The sequence below is a fragment of the Chenopodium quinoa genome, unplaced genomic scaffold, assembly GCF_001683475.1.
Source record: "Chenopodium quinoa cultivar QQ74 unplaced genomic scaffold, ASM168347v1, whole genome shotgun sequence".
NCBI classification, from domain to species: Eukaryota; Viridiplantae; Streptophyta; class Magnoliopsida; order Caryophyllales; family Amaranthaceae; genus Chenopodium; species Chenopodium quinoa.
Genome location: NW_018743894.1, coordinates 4977687 through 4982823, shown reverse-complemented (window position 1 = coordinate 4982823; position 5137 = coordinate 4977687).

Below are 5137 nucleotides of genomic sequence, written 5' to 3'. Positions count from 1 at the left end.
CTTCTCTCCTGCTGAGCCAACAGCAACGGTGGGTTGCTTGAAGCCACCCTTCGATGCCCTCTGGGCATCCGGTTTGCTGATCTCCTTTTCAGCTTCGAGAGAAGAGGCGTGTGGGCCCTTCTTGGGCTTATGAGCAATGTGCTTCCAGCCGCCCTTGCCGGATGCGCTCACATCATCCGCCCTTGTCTTTTGGACCTTAGGGTCGAATGGTTTTGAAGGAGATTTGGAAGGCGCACCCTACATCAACACAAGATAAACGCTAGTTAGAAATCATTCGGGCAAATTTAATATTGGTCAGAAATGAAAGTATAACAATTTCCTACCTAGGAGGTACCGCCAGTTCATCCACTTTGGTGTGAGTGGTTGCTTCTACCATGTTTAGGACATTTGACCTGTATCGAGCAGCAGATACAGCCGGCTTCCTTGTGGCCGAGAGCTTCTCCATTGCTTTGTCTGCAAAAATGAACAAGTGTTAGCACCATTAAACAGGTACTGAAAAGCAAAAGTAAATTGCATATAAAACAGACGGCCGACTACCTCTCGGCATTTCAGAACTTAGCCCACAGGCGGCTAAGAATGTTCCTTCTTCAAACCACTTGTACAAAGGGAGATAGCATTGAAGGGTGACCTCCTTGTCCCCCTCATCATTCGTCCACACGGACACGGTAAACAACCCCGCGTCCATGATCTCCTCCTTTGCCCGCGTGGGAATAGGCGGCAATGCGCTCCTGCCTGCTAGGAGAGGTGGGTCCTTATTCCACCTATTATACTTTTGGTTTAGGCGGCTGTCAGCAGACTTGACTATGTAAAACTTAGTCCTCCAGTCTTTCCACTTGTTCTCTTTGCCAACAGCCACCATGTACCCCTTGCAAGTGGTCAAGGTGTACCAGCCCTCACCGCCCCTAGCAGGCGCCCTGCTCAGATAGTGCATGTGGGCGAACGCTTCAAAGCTCGCCTCCACCTGCAGCATCTCACAAGCGGCAACGTACCCCAGAATATTGATCCAGGAGTTGGGTACAAGTTGCTAGATACCCAGTTGGTATCCGTCCAAGATCCTCTCCACGGCCGGATGGAGAGGGAAGCGGAGGCCAGCCTGGAAGGCCGCTTCATAGCAGCCGAATGCTTTGTCCTGATAGCTGGCCAGGCTCAGCCAGGTTATGGTGTCGCCCTCATTAGGGACCGACAAAGTGTAGCCATAGCCTAAGACGACCTTGTGCCTAAAATTGGAAAGGCCGGATGCCATGGCGCTCCGCCTGCTTGGCGGAACATGCTGATAGTAGGCGGCTCTCTCCAAGTGCCTGTGTAGGGAATATTTTCAAGCCTTTAAAAATCCCACTAGCTTGAACCCCACTATGATCATACACTAAAGTACAGTGGCGTCCAAAAGGGAAGAAGATAGAGCAAAAGAGTCGCCAACAAGTTTTTAAGGAACTTGTAAACCGTTCACAGGGTGAAGGTTACACCCCTTAACGATCCAAGAGATCGTCAACTCCATAAGGTCGTGAACCAAAATAGGGTTCGGGGATGATGGTACATATCCAACCTAAAAGAGATTGAACCTGCCCTAATAATAGGCCTCTACTTTATTCGGCTCGTATTTATGTACGCTTTCTGACTAACATACAAACAATGGGATTAACCCTAAACCTGTTTAATCTATGTTGGTTGAATTTAATGCACAAACAAACTATTATTGGCGATCACTTGAATTATAATCACAATTAACCTAACAAAGATTATTAATTATCTTATTAAGCGTGGTTGCAAATACCAATTCCCTTTAACCTGCAATAAAAGGTGATCAAGCAATAACAATATTATAATAATATGCATATCAAGCAACATAATAAATAATCATCATCAATTATAATCATAAATATTAGAAAGAACATAGGAAGAATCATATTCTTAATCACGCTTAATATTAAAAACACCCTATACATGATACTAGGAATAATAAAAATAATATAAACATGATATCTACATCATGAAATCAATTAATCAATAAAGTACTTACTTGGATGTCTCGTACCTCTTTCTAATTACAAAATACACGCGTTAGTAACTTCAAGGAAAATAATAAACAAAGCAATTAAATTAAATAATTGAAATAGAGATTTGGGACCAAACCCTCAGAAATTAAAACCTTTCACGTCTAGGGCGAAGGCAACTTCGAATATGGCTAGGTGTATCAAGATCTTGTGAATGCGGAATTTTGTGTTAAAGAATAAAGTTTAGAAAGAAAGAACGAAAGATGATGAAAATTGAAGAAAAGAGATGAGTGAAAAGGATTATTTAACTGTAGATGAATGCTAATTGGTGAATGATGAAGATAGTTGATGAAGACTTAAGAATAAAGAGAATTGGTGAATGATAGATGTAAATCCATCCTCCAAAACGGAGTTTTTAATACGATATTTATAGAGAAAATCGGCCAAAAAGATAATTTATCAAAACAGAGTCTGAAGATCGCAAAAACAACTTGGCGCCAGGACCAATGGCTAGCGTCTGGCGCCAATCCTGGTTCCAGGCGCCAAGGCTTGGGGTTGGACGCCAAATCGACTTTTAACACGTTTTCGAAAATCTGATAATTTTACCGTACTGGAAGATAAAATAATATAATTTCAGTCGAAAATGCTATTTGATCTAATTAAAACTCTAAAGAATCCTAATTAAATTAAGAATGATAAGAACCTTCTAGAAAGTTCTAGAAGACCAAAACCATTCCTAATTACATTAGGAATGATAAATCATATTAGGCCCTCCCCTAGATCATTGGGCCGTACTTAAAACTCAAACCGGGCCCAGTATAGTAAATTGGCCATACATTCCTCAATATTCATCGGAATTGGGCTTATAATATATCGTTGGCAAGGTCTTTGCAAGCCCCATTCAATTACACCACTATTGGACCCATACATGGACCAACCAAACTGGATTGGTTGTTTTCCTTAAAATAAAGTTTTCAAAAACAGAGAGAAGAGAAAAGAAAAGAAATAAAACTTTCCGCAACACTAGACCTTTCCACACTTTCGTTTCATTCGATTATGATTCGACGTGAAAGGCACTCATCATTGGGTTTGTTTTTGGGGGGACACAAATGGGTGTCTACAGCCTGGAAGCGCTCGGCTCGGCCCAGCTTTCCCCCCTATCCACTACCAGGGACTCTCTGGCAGAATCTATTTTTGATCTAGCCTCCTCTGAAGTTATGGAGGCATTCTCTGAAGAAGATGACGACGCCGACTCGTCATCAGAGCTCTCATCAGAGCTAGGGGACCGCCGACTGGTGCCAGCGGGGTCCTTCCCTAGACTCTCTTCCGGCGCCTGTCCAGAAGGCCCGGGTTGATATTCTTCATCCGCCTCCCCCAGGATTCCATCACTGGGAGTTCCACTAGATGTGGGCGAATGGTAATAGGTGGGGGTAGGAGGAAGATAGGAAGCGCTGTCAGGGTGTTCCGACAGCTCACTTCGAGGCACTCTTATTGAGCCGTCTGAATTAACAGTCGACCCATCCGAATGGTAGAAAACTCCATCGGAGCTGCACTGTCTTGCTGTTCTTTTGGTTCCGGCCATAGTGTCCTGCACAGACACGGAAACGGTCGGATTCGGAGAAGTTTGCAAAGCAGGGTCTTTGGCCAAGCATTCGGCACTGCTAGTTCTAGATTCAGTCGTCCCCGGTGACCGGCTGATCACTATCCTACGCCGTGCCGCATGCAATTGGGGAGCCATTTTTTTGAAAACAAAGAAAAAATGAAGAGTAAAAAGAAAATACAGGCGTTACCTTTAGAAGAAGAGAGAAAGACGTCTGGTTGACTAAAGAACGGTTGGATTGTTGGCCGAGTGTCGGATGCTTGAAAAACGCTTAGGGAATTTTTAGATTCTTTAAGTCAAAAAGTCCAAGATTCTCCAAAGATTCGCAAAGGTGTGAATCCAAGGGGGGGGGTCAAACTTCACTATTTATAGGGGGGTAAAACCCTAATTTTTCCCTCCAGTAATTTTTGAATCTGACCACTCAGATACTGACACCTGTCACAGGAGTCACGTGCAATGCACGTGACCCCTGTGAGGGGCAAATGATTTGGGTATTTTATACCCGGCCAGGTGGCCCAATCAGAAAGCGCCACGTGTCCTCCATATAGGTGCCATTTGGACCTATGGAATGATGACACGTGGAGGGTGGACTCTTCTCCGTCCTACGTGGACTGAAGGTCCAGCAGGGACCATTCAGGTGGCGACACGTGTCACTCAAAAGGTGATTCAGAATCCTTTTGGGAACAGTGACACATGTCACTCAGGCATTGGTCCTGGGATGGCGGCCTTCTAAGGCCCAAATCCCGAGGCGCCGCAAAACGGCGTGACCTAATTCCTAGGTCACCAGATCCTAGGAGGGGCACACTTTTGAAAAGGACCATATAAATAGGGATATTCTGGCATTTATGTCAAGGAGAGAGAATTTTACACGCAATACTTATCACACTTTACCTGAGCTTGGAATCCGAGCAGATAACTTTATTTTCGCACGTTTTATTACCGAACGTTTACTAACTTAATCTTCGGAAGCGGACCCCCGACCATCCGGCGGTCCGTTTACTTTGCAGGTACAGGCATCCTCAGTTGAATCCAGCTTCAGGGTTGTAACTCTCCCAAGGGACAAAAACCCCCGAAACACTTAGTATTAAAGTTACCCTAGACATGATACTAGGAATATCATAATAACAACCTAAATATGAATTCTACAACATAACATCAATATAAACCATTAAAATACACACTTTAGTAACTTCAAGGAAAATAATAATTAAACAACAATTAAATTAAATAATTGAAAGAGAGATTTGGGACCAAATCCTCATAAATTAAAACCTTTCACGTCTAGGGCGAAGGCAACTTCGAACAATGCTAGGTGTGTCTAGTGCTAATGTATGCAGAATTTTTATATTTGAGAGAAGCTAGTTTAGAAAAAGAGAGAGAGAATAATAATCAAGAAAAACTTGATGAGAGTTGGTGAAAATAGGGAGAATCGGTGATTGTAGGTGAAAACTGATGATTGTTGATGAATGAAAACAGAGTTTTTACGACGTTATTTATAAAGAAAATCAGCCAAAAAGATAAAATATCAAGACAGAGTTTTGGCCCA